General features: G+C 39.6%; 1 pseudogene; it reads right to left on the bottom strand.

The window, feature by feature from the left end:
- Nucleotides 1-249: 249 nt before the first annotated feature.
- Nucleotides 250-11767, bottom strand: LOC104240394 (DNA topoisomerase 1 alpha-like; annotated as a pseudogene).
- Nucleotides 11768-13036: the final 1269 nt, after the last annotated feature.

Raw genomic sequence — 13036 nt, forward strand, 5'->3', positions numbered from 1 at the left:
AGTCAAAAATGATAATAATGAACTGATCTCGACGAGAACCGTCACGGGCTGGAGAATTTGCATGGACTACAGAAAGTTAAATCAGGCCACCCGGAAGGACCACTTCCCACTTCCCTTCATTGATCAGATGCTAGACAGACTGACAGGGAGTTCACACTTCTGTTTTCTGGATGGGTATTCAGGTTACAATCAGATCTCCATTGCACCTGAGGATAGAGAAAAGACCTCTTTCACTTGCCCATATGGCATTTATGCCTTCCGGAGGATGCCATTTGGCCTATGCAATGCACCCGCCACGTTCTTCAATGGAGGCTTCCCTTTTTTGGCCCGAGCAAAATCCACTTTGAATTCTTCCAAAAGAGCCTATAAGACAATTACAATCTAAAGTAAATGCAAATTTTACTTGGCTACAATTGAACTGCAGATAAAATATCATCAATCAACATTCAATTCTCTTCTATTGGAAGGGGGGAAAATAGCCACTCGCATTATATAAGGTAACTTATCAGAGAGAAATGGACTAGAGACAATGAACACTGATAACAAAAGTAATCACCTTTAATTCATCTATCTTCTCATTCAACTTTGAAATTTGTACACTATGCGACTTTGAAACACTACGCTGGTGATTACAAATTATTGCAACCTGCAACAAGAAACATAGATATAATAACTGAAATATTTATCACCAGTGTCCATATCAGAACTAGTACTATTCTTCATGGAAGTCTCACCTCTTTATTTGCCAAATTATATACTGCAACTTTCTCAGCGAGCTCTCCACCTTGTGTCAGCTTGGTCAACTGCCATCAGTAGCAATTCAAATCAGCACCAGAGAAACAAAATTTTGTGCACTGGTAATGAGAAAGGCATAATGGATCTCCATTACCAGTTACACAAGCATGGATAACCGCATACTTCAACTACAATCAGAAAACAAACATCTTTTCCCCAATTAAACTAACAAGTTGAGAGTGAACGACTGCTCCATTCTTAAATGGACTTGAACGTAATCAGTAATTTTGCATAAAACCAATAGTAACATCCATTCATTTGCGACAACCAAGAACAGTATTTGTACATTTTATAAAAAGACGAGAATATCAACAAATTTCCCAATCTTCAGGGCTCTGACAGTGTTAAAAAGAAACTGCAGATACATACAAAACAAAAGTGGCCCTTTAGTAAATTTAGCAGGACCTTGCATTGACAATAATATGACTACTCCAGAAAACTTCCACTTCTAGTTGAAATTATCTATCATCAGACTCAAACTGAAAATATTTTAGACAAAGTAAGCATCCATTTATTAAGATAAAAACTATTCAAAAGCATATAACTAAGACTCAATCCAAACTAGTTTGAATCGACTATATGGAGCCACCCTCATTTCTAAGAAAAATTAACAAACTCTGAGTCTCGTTCACTTCTTCTCCTTGCTTCCTTTTTGAAGTAATACACTAGTACTAATCACCATGCAGGCTGCCTTTGGAATTAAGATGGTTCAAAGTATGGTGATGCCAATATTGTTGCTCAATTCCCTGTATTCATCGAAGACTTCGCACGTTTTCTTGTTAGCCATTAGCACAACCAATGTTTTGCGGCAGATCAGGACATGCTCCAAGATGTTTGTGTTGCTGATCTCAAGTAATACACATCTTGTTATGACAACCTTTTCTCATTTTATCCTCTATTACTCTATATAAGCTAATTATACTGTTGTTGAATGGATCATTTCTAACTTATCTAATCTTTGTGTAATCGCACATCTATCTTAACATCCATTTCTGCTATACTATTCAAAAGTATGCCACATCAAGAAAACAACACCTAAATCCCAAGCTAGTTAGGGTTGGCTATTTGAATCCTCACTATTCATGTCGCTGCATGCAATCAATCTATCCAAAATTAAAAAATGTAGGTTCTCTAGCACTAAAATTATCTACATTTTCTAATGGTATATACATTTCTAACAAGACTAGAAGACTCTCAGCAAACATTAGACCTAAAAAAACGTATACCAAGATAACGAAAATTTAGCACCCAACTAACTGGTATCGTCTATATGGGTTTTTTCCTTCCATTATGCCTTATTATTCACCAGGTCTACATGGATTCCAAGAGATTGTAGGTCTTTTGGGACTTCTTTCAATGTAACTCTAGGTCTACCTTGTCCCATTTTTAACACCTTCAATCATCATGGTTTCACACCTAAAGACAGCTACATCTGGAGGTCGACATAAGACATGATAAAACCATCTTAAGCGACCCTCTCTCATTTTATCAATTATGTGCGTTACTTGCACCTTTTATCGAATGTGAGTATTTCTGATCTTCTCTAATCTTGTATGACCACACTTCCATTTAACATTCGCATCTCCGCGACACCCATCTTGCAGATAGGTTGGGCCTTAGAGGCCCAAGTCCAAGATTCACTCTCACATAACATTGTCCATCTTACAGCTATTCTATAGAACTCACATAACACTCAGGAGACACTTCTCTATTTCAACCATCCTATTTTAATTCTTTAAGTAACATGTTCATCTATCATCCATTCTCCTGGAAAAACTGAGCTTAGATACTGAAAAGCAGACAGAGAAAGAGTACCACATAGTATAGCTCATCAAGTTTCCTAAGAAAACCAAGCAGGTCGTTAGTAATAAACCAAGCACAAACAACTTTAGCTCAGCGCGTTATCCAACTTTAACCCGAAGCAAACAAACTCAAACGGAACATAAATGGATAAGTGGACCTTCTCTGAATTATCCAACTCTGACCGAACTTATTAGTCAACCCAAGCATATTCATCCTCCTATTACAATTTTTGTGCAACCTGAACAACAACAACAACAACGACCCAGTATAATCCCACAAGTGGGGTCTGGGAGGGTAATATGTACGCAGACCTTACCTCTACCCCGAAGGGTAGAGAGGCTGTTTCCAGGAGACCCTCGGCTCAAAAAAGCAATAGGAGATGATATATTAGTACCATAAAAATGCGTAATAAAAATAACAACAATATATAAGAGATATGAAATATGAAATACAGAATACGAAATACGAAATACGAAATAGATGGCTGGTATAGTACAACTAGAAGGTAAAGCCCTGCATCAATAGACGACCAATGACATTCCTAGTCTAACTCCTAACTGGATAGTCTCACTCTATTGTGCTGTAGAAATATTCACACTCTCCCCTAACCTACAACCTTAATGCTCGACCTCCATAATTCCCTATCAAGGGCCATGTCCTCAGTAATCCTAAGTCGCGCCATGTCTGATCACCTCTCCCCAATACTTCTTAGGTCTTCCTCTACCTCTCCGCGTGCCCACTACAGCCAGTCGCTCACACCTCCTCACCGGTGCATCAGTGCTCCTCCTCTGAATGTGCCCGAACCATCTGAGTCTTACTTCCCGCATCTTGTCCTCCATGGGGGCCACACCCACCTTCTCTCGAATATCTTCATTCCTAATCTTATCCATCCTTGTATGCCCGCACATCCACCTCAACATCCTCATCTCTGCTACTTTCATCTTCTGGATCTCCACAATTCCCTGTTTAGGGCCATGTCCTCAGTAACCCTAAGTCGCGCCATATCCTGCCTGATCACCTCTCCCCAATACTTCTTAGGTCTCCCTCTACCTCTCCTCGTACCCACCACCGCCAGTCGTTCACACCTTCTCACCGGTGCATCAGTGTTCCTCCTCTGAATGTGCCCGAACCATCTGAGTCTTGCTTCCCGCATCTTGTCCTCCATGGGGGCCACACCCACCTTCTCTCGAATATCTTCATTTCTAATCTTATCCTTCCTTGTATGCCCGCACATCCACCTCAACATCCTCATCTCTGCAACTTTCATCCTCTGGATGTGTGAGATCTTCACCGGCCAACACTCGGTCCCATACAACATAGCAGGCCTAACCACTGCCCTATAAAATTTACCTTTCAGTAACAGTGGCACTTTCTTGTCACACAGGACTCCCGTCGCTAACCTCCATTTCATCCACCCCACCCCTATACGGTGTGTGACATCCTCGTCGATCTCCCCGGACCCCTGAATAAACGACCCCAGGTACTTGAAACTACCCCTCTTAGGGATGACTTGAGAATCAAGCCTCACTTCCACTCCCGCTTCCGTCGGCTCTGCCCCAAATTTGCACTCAAGGTATTCCGTCTTCGTCCTGCTCAACCTGAAACCTTTGGACTCAAGGGTATGTCTCCATACCTCTAACCTCTCGCTGACGCCGCGTCGTGTCTCGTCGATTAGGACTATGTCATCAGCAAATATTCGAGAGACAGTACCGCAACCTTCCCTCTTTTTTAGGGAAGAGGGGTAACTCTGCCTCTGATTGCTAGTTCACACCCGAACACCCGATTAGGGAGAAGAGTTGCAGTAAGTTGAGTAGTTGACAGCCAAATACCTCCGGCTGACAAACAGTAACCTTTTTTTGGGGGGGTTGGTGGGGAGGCTTCTTTTTTAGATTTTATATACAGGTCAGATGATCTGAAACCATCATCTAGTCACAGGTAACCCAGTAGTCAAACAGAACTTCCAGTCCTAGAAAGCAACTTACTTGCTGCTCCAGTGTAACAGATGCATTATATGTACGAAATACTTTTGCAGTCAGGTCTGGCATGAGTTCCTTTAGATGAGCATTAAGCTTACTCGTGTCAAGCTTGTCAAAAAGATCATCACCGCCCTTTTTTCCTGAAATCAACAGTTAAGTGTATCAATGTATTTCATGAAGGAAAAAGGTTAAAGAAAACATTCTAGCACAGAAGCAGCATTTACTAACCACTTCGGAACAGTTGAATAGCTTTGAAAACTGGCTCATACACAGCCACCTCATTCTGATACCTGATAGAATCTTTATCAAGAAAATCGAACTGAACGAAGCAAAGTCAATTCTATGCATAATAATTAATTGCACGAGACTACGAAACTGTAAACGAGTTTCCTAGAGCTCTTCAAATTTAGCTTTTGTTGGATAAAACCATAATACCTTCAAAATATTTTTGGAGGTACTGGTTCTACATTCTCTACTTTTAAAGTACAACAACCAACTGTATCAGCTTCGTCGTCATCCTGCACCGCATCGAAGTATGACTAAGAATACTAAACAACCTTAGCACTGTTCCATGCCTCTGCAGGCAAAAGCATGGGTGCTTCATAGAAATAATACTAAAAACTGGAATACTGATCTCTCATATTCTGTACTTCTGGATAAATTGATCTCTGATAAAATTATTTTGCTTTGTGTTTTCTTTATTAGTGATGTGGTTTGCTAGTATCCCTTGGTAAACTTAATTCAATTGGAAAGAGGAAAGTAACATATATTGCTAAAATTTCCTGCTTCGATGCAGCTTGAAATGCTTCTAAAAGAGACATGACCTAAACCAGCATCAGCAACAAGCTTTGGAATTTTTAGACTATTTTTGAAATCTATGCTGCTCCTAGCTAAATATCTGGGAAAAAATAAAAAGCTAGTGTTTCCTGCCTTCCTGGTACCTTCTCATTCCCTGTCCTCAGAGCTATCAATAAGATAAGTTGCAACTGCGATCTGACGCTTCACAGGATCTTTACTTGTAAAATCCTTTGTATATGCAGATCTAATGCCTTCAATGTAATCCTGCAACCAAGAGACGGTTACAGCTACCAATCATCCATGTGCAACCAGTCACAATTAAAAAAAGAAACATTCATCGATCAGAAGTTTGCCAATTGCTTTCATTGTACCTTTAAGCGCCTTGCTTTCTCATACTTCTCTTTATCGCTTTGCCCTTTCAAGGAACTACTGGCTGCCAGGAAAACGTATTTGAATTCTCTTGGATTGATAGGGTCATTCCAGAAAGCTAACCATGTTACAGTGTTGTCATGCCTTACTTCCTTCCATCTGCCAAGCCAACGAGGGGAAGAAAAATAAATGAAGGTGAAATTCTAGCTTTACCTCCTCCAAAGATAGGCTGTTTTCAACAGGATAACAGGAGAGAGAATGAATAAACCTTTCGCCAGGGATGGGGCACTCCGGTATTGGAGCACCCTTTCCAATATTTATTGTAATATCATTTGGCCGGATCCGTCTCTTTAGCTTTCCCATCTGTACCATTAAGCAACATCCATCAATACCACAGTGAAACCTTGAAGTATCTAAAACATCAAGAAACACACCACTCTGCACATAGTAGATTGTTTTTGCCAGTTATAAGGTCAAAATTACCTTTGGATGTTCTCCACGGCCACGAAAGAGTCCAGGTGGTTCAACCCGAAAGTTCCCAACCTGCACATAACTAAACGGTCAGACCATTCGCATTTGGTTTGGAAGTTATCTCGCTCACTATACCATGGGCTTTTCTGATTTTAGGGGTGGACACCTACCAGGGTGAAGAACGAAACGAGAACACCATATTGGAATATCATACTGAAAGGAAAGGAAGCTCAAGATTGAGATTTGGGGATAACTAAGAGGCTCAATATCACACGGCTAGAAAACAAAATTAACGTCAAAAAAGCATGTACTGATGGCGCAGGTTACAGCATAAGAATGGAACCAAAGAATCAACTAGACAAGATGTTCTTCTAACTATACACAAAATAAAGGAAATAAAGCTCTTCAAAGTTGTTGAAGATCAGTCAAGGGGATGTCATGGAATAGCATCAGAACAGAAAAATGAAAATAAATAAGAGATCATTGGCTGCTTCAGACCTCCAAGCAAGAAACTTTGCAAGCTGGATAAACGCATTGCTAACGTAAGCTAAAATTCTCAGAACAGAAGCAGATGATGTTGAAAAAGAAAGAAGACACATCACCAGAAAAGGAAGACATAAGAGAAGGAACATCCCCCAAAAAAAAGGAAGACATGAGACCTTTTCTTTTTCAGAAAATAAGACATAAGACCATCTTATAATCCCATTGCATAATTTACAAAAGATAACACATGTCATTTCGCTTAAAGTATCATGTATAAAAGCAAGATAATGCTAAAAACTAATGATAAACAGAACCAACCTTCTCCTTAACACCATCAACAATAGCCCACATGTACTTCTCTTCTTGCTTGAGTTTCTCTTCTCTCAATGCCTTTTTCTCCTGCAAAATAGGCATTTTTTTGGCCGAAAAATATTTAAACATTTACAAGCTTTATGTACTTGGCTACTAGGTTAACCACAAACATAGTTACCACCACTTGATCAGACCCAAAGAACTTGGTCCATCATAGAATTTCTGCCTAGATCTCTAATAAGGGTAGTGCTTAAGTGACTTCCACTTGCTATAGAAAATGAAATTCTACATTCATCCAGCTTTAACGTCAATAAAGAGGAAGAAAGGTAAGTGCCATCTTGAATTAGCTACTAAAAAATGTCAATAGAAGTTACACATTTTATGCAGTAAGCAAAACAATGCTCAATTTGGAACTTAGAGTCTCCATGGCGCATAGATATGGGTAGAGGTTGGTAATATAAACTATGAAGCACAGCTGCCGCGAATCTTCTCGGTTAAGCAAATGCAGCTAAAATTATTTTAGAAGGTTGACAGAAACACCATGTTCATGCTGGTCAGACAAATGTAGGCATCAAATGCCTACACAAAATTACCACACAAATAACATACTACCATAAGAGATTAGCAAGTAACACATCCACCACACAAAGTAAATCCATGCATTTGGACGCTATGAAGCAACCATGTCTTTTTCAGAGCAAAGTTGGCTGGGATAAGTTGTGCTATATCGGATGAGAACATACAACTGCTATAACAAATTCAGCATTTTGTGAGAATCAACAAGACAAGAAATGTTTTAAAAGATAGTTATTCCGCAACTCATACAGAAAGCTAACCAGCAATTAGAAGGTAGAAAAGTATATGAAAAATGAACAAACCACCGTATAGGTCACAAAATAACTACAACTTCTCATATTTCATAACTTTATAGTTTTATTCATTTACTTACTTCGGTACTCATTTGCTTCTTCTTCTCCTTCTCACTTTGATGCCACTCATATATTGGGGTAAAATCACAGTCATCTAAATTTTGAATGACATGATTTTTTCCTAGTATTTTTCTCCAGTCATTCATGAAATTCTCTTTGAACTGCGGTTTACTCATGTAATCAGTGTCTAACATCACGGCATACATTGTTGCAACCTGCAGGCAGAAAGAAATTGCTGTACTGAGAAAAAATTCACAAAGACTTGAATGAGACACAAACAGCCAGAGACAGATTGAGACCTCCTCCTGCTCTGGAGTCAGATCTACGGGCTTTCCCTTGTAGAGTATCTTAACCCCATGAGGCTTGTATGGAGGCGGAAAAATCACACCGTTGTGAACCAATGTAGTCCATTTTTGCCCTTCACCGGAGCTTGGCTGCAGTTTCGACGACTTAGAGTACTTGGATTTCTTCAATTTCTTCTTTTTTTTCATTGACGATGAAACGACTTTGGTTGCTTTCTTAGCAGATGACACTTTACTAGCTGAAGCTACTGACTTTTTAATTCTCTGAGATATAGGAACGTCATCGTCGTCATCCTCTGTCTTTCTTTCAGGTTTAACAGACGCTTGCTTACTCGAAACAGGTGTAGATGCATCAGAAAGCCTAGGCTTTTTAACTGAAGCCTGAGCAGCAGACTTTATATCACCAGGCGGTCTCTTACTTAAAACTGTTGTAGATGGCAAACCATTTTGCCGAATTTTAGGCTTAACTTCTTCAGAATTAGAAGACTTGCTTGTGGAAGCCCCTGCATTGGACTTCAATTGAAACCTTGACGCTAAGGGAATTTCATCATCTGAATCCTCTTTTTTGGGAGATCTAGACTTTTGAACTGATGCTGAAGTACCAAGCACTTTGTTGGCATGACTAGAATTGCTCTAAGATAACCCAGAAGAAAGCCTAGCACTCAATGGTTTATCATCTTCAGAATCCTCAGCTTCATCATTAGGTTCAGATTTTGGTTTAATGGCTTGCTTTGGCACATAACATCTTTTGCCTGATTACCCCCAGAGGCTGATGGCCTTGAGTTTGGTGCAGGAGATGTCCTGCCTGATGAAGGTCATGCTTTTGGATTAGTGAAAGGTGAAACTGACGGAGAAGCCTTAGAAGAGGTGCCTGCCTTAACTTTCAGAGTACTAGAGCTCTGGCCATTAGGAGAACGTACATCAGAAGCTTGCCGCCCCGATCGTCCATCCTGTTTCTGAGATGATGAATTTGACTGATTCTGCTTTGATGTGGTACTACTTCGTTTGAAAACTAAGGGCATATCATCATCATCATCAACAACTTCAGCCATCAACTTTGTTTTGGGAAAAGCCTCAACAGCCATGATCGTACTCTATGCTATACTGTCATACAATGTTCTCCTTATCTGTAAACGACTTTTCGTAATTACAAGGAAAAATAGGTTTAAATGCAATAAATAGAAGAAGAGCAAAAGACGTCTAGAGAACAACTATTGAAGTACATCAGCACAACAAAGTTGAAACATAAAGCCAAAAGGGAAAAAACATGGCAAGAAAACATAAATCTAGTTCTTTTTTGGATGATGACAGTGTCCTAGCCTAGCCTGCTTGCAGGCAGCTGACTATTCCACCAGCACCTTATATATCTCACCAGCACACCTTGTGTTTTTTGTCTTTGATGGGATTTGAACCTAACACCCCATAATTCTCTGCCTACTTCATTGACAACTAGTCTACTACGAGGCCACACCCTTGGGTGCAAGAAAACATATATCTAGTTTCTATCCCTCACAGTTTAGAACAGTTGTATTATAGGAATATTATGATCTTTTTTGACAATGCAATGCAATTCCAGTCTCTTCTTGTAAATTTAGTTTTTCAATGTTGTCTCTTTTGAAAGAGCAAGTCTATTGCTCAATATCTTGGTACTTATCCACAAAGACTCACTGCTCTTATTTTGTCTCTGAAGGGTCTGTCTCTCCCTATCAGGCTATCACACAAACAGAAAAATGGAGGGGGGTCTGTTCCCCCTCTTCGTTCAACATCATACTGAATCAAACATAAAATTCGCGCAGCAAGCGAAATGAAAATGTTTCAAGTGGAACATAAACTAAATTTTCAGTCTGCTTCCTTCTATTCCAACACATACTATAAACCCCCAAATCTAGAAGCAAATATTTTTTATGACTGAGATGTCCAGGCCAGCTTGCGTGCATCTCGGTTATTCTAGCGAGTAACTGTTACCTCTCAGGAGTCCCAGCACCACAAGTGTCGGGTAACTTTGCCCACCAAAACTTAGGCAGATGAAGAAATCACCTAGTGTTTTTAACCTTCCAGAAGCAAATTAAACATTAGTAGAACCCATAATGTATGCATCTTAGCAAGTAGCATCCTGGTAACGGTCAGCTCGAAAAATACAAACATGCATAAATTTTATCTTCTTTAGCTTTCATTTTAAAAAAATCTCCTTTATCCAATGAAAATGTAACAGAAACTGATAAGCAATACTCAAAGCCATATTGGGAGACCATTACAACTCAAGAAGCAGTATCATAAAGGTAAATAAATTAAGTTTATAAATTAACTAGTGAAGAATATAAAAGAGCTATATAACAAATCGGAACTTTAGCTTTCATTAAGCAGTGGGGAGCTAAGAGATAAATCATTACAACCAATTCACAACTCCTGTTTCTCATTTTTACCTAAATAATTACAGGAAAAAAGGGGAATTAGGGTTTTTGTTTCACGAAAGACAAAATCGGAGAGATATATATGAGGAGAGTAACGTACAGAGATGAATCTGGCTGGAGAAAGAGATCCCGAGGAGGACAATGGAGGAGATGGAGGTGAGGAAGAGGAAGAGTGGTGGTCAACACGAGCCAGTATAATCCCACAAGTGGGGTCTGGGGAGGGTAATATGTACGCAGACCTTGGGGAGGGTAATATGTACGCAGACCTTGGGGAGGGTAATATGTACGCAGACCTTGGGGAGGGTAATATGTACGCAGACCTTAACCCTACCCGAAGGGTAGAGAGGCTGTTTCCAGGAGACCCTCGGCTCAAAAAAACAACAGGAGCCGATATATTAGTACCATAAAAATGCATAATAAAATAACAGCATAATAAGAGATATGAAATACAGAATACGAAATACGAAACAGATGACTGGTATAGTAAAACTAGTAGGTAAAGCCCTGCATCCATAGACGACCAATGACATTCTCAGTCTAACTCCTAACTGGCTAGTCTCACTCTATTGTGCTGTAAAAATATTCATAACTTTCCCCTAACCCACAACCTCCTTAATGCTCGACCTCCATAATTCTCTGTCAAGGGTCATGTCCTCCGTAATCCTAAGTCGCGTCATATCATGTCTGATCACCTCTCACCAATACTTCTTAGGTCGTCCTCTACCTCTCCGCATGCCCACTACAGCCAGTCGCACACCTCCTCACCGGTGCATCAGTGCTCCTCCTCTGAATGTGCCCGAACCATCTGAGTCTTACTTCCCGCATTTTGTCCTCCATGGGGGTCACGCCCACCTTCTCTCGAATATCTTCATTCCTAATCTTATTCATCCTTGTATGCCCGCACATCCACCTCAACATCCTTATCTCTGCTACTTTCATCTTCTGAATGTGTAAGTTCTTTACCGGCCAACATTCAGTTCCATATAACATGACAGGCCTAACCACTGCTGTATAAGTGGTGGTCATTCAATGGAATTTGGCCGAAGAAATCGACGACTCAATTTCAATTCATCTTAGCAGGCCAATCGGAATTGGGGTCCGAAATCACCAAACGGCTAGGTTGGATTTGGGCTTGTCTAACCTAGAATGAGTCTCACTCCTTTCTTATTGGGCCCTCATTTTTTATTTATTTTAATTCACAAAAATATTTTTTCGCAAATTCAATTTTTACAAAACAAATTTTCCACCAAAAAACAAGAAAGAATAATCTTTAAGTTTTCAAATGTTTTTAAATTTTTGCAAATTTAAATAACTTTTCTTTTCGTATGTATAACTAGTTTTCATTCAACTTAGCTTGTGTATGTTGGTCACCTAAAATAATTGTGAGTCGCTAACAATTGTAAAGTGTTCCGAATGAAAGTAGAGTTTATTTTTCAATCCTGTGTACAAGTAGAGCATTGCTCTTCTGTTGGGGCATCCATCCCACGCATTCTTTTCGATCGTGTACCCTATGTAGACTTGCAAAGCATAGGCTAGACAAGCGGTACATTAAACACCAACTCAATCTCGAAGAAAACATTGCATGGAACGACAATGTGTTGTCACTGAATTGGTTTTGAGTTTCTCACTGAGCTGAGGTGTCTGTTAAGATGTGTGCTTTTGCTTTTGCAATATTTTGTAACACTCATTTGAATGTATCATTCGAAGTAAAATAAATATAGGTATGATAATTCCACTTTAATATCCCCTCGAATGGAAGGGAGATTCCCTTTTTTCTTGCATAAATGAGAGTTTATGCGCTTTTGAGTGTGGTTCAAGGGTTGTACACAAGGTGTGTTATGGTGATATTCGCTTATATTTATCATATGTTATGATTTTTGGATTTTGTTTTCATCTTTAACTCGCTTTATGTATGGTATACCATATCCCTACTCTGAAGTTGTGCTTGACCAAGGTGAACTTGGTCTTTCAAAGCAGTATAGCTTAGTAAAGTGAGCCAACGTTGGTGGATCCAGAACTCAGCCATCTTTCTGCCTTTTTTTTTTCTGATCCAGGAATACAGGGAACTTGAAATTGAAGTTTTATACATGAGACCTATCAAGAAATACGAACTTGCTGCAAATTCATAGACATTGTTCCAGTCCTTGTAATGCATTAAAGCCTCTGCGACGATACATAATTTGGGTGATTGTAAAATATTAGTAACTCGAGAATTGAGAGTTATGTTCCCACTCCCTTTGCTCAGATATGCTAATCTCTACTAGAGTTGATCTGCATTTCTATTGCTGTGTTAGTAATCTGTCTCCAAACTTGGTGCCAGAATATAGAGACAAGGTTCAAGTGACCTAGGGAGAGAAATTGAGAATCATCTCAACTTTGTCTCCTTC

The sequence above is a fragment of the Nicotiana sylvestris genome, chromosome 7 (assembly GCF_000393655.2).
Source record: "Nicotiana sylvestris chromosome 7, ASM39365v2, whole genome shotgun sequence".
Taxonomy (NCBI): domain Eukaryota; kingdom Viridiplantae; phylum Streptophyta; class Magnoliopsida; order Solanales; family Solanaceae; genus Nicotiana; species Nicotiana sylvestris.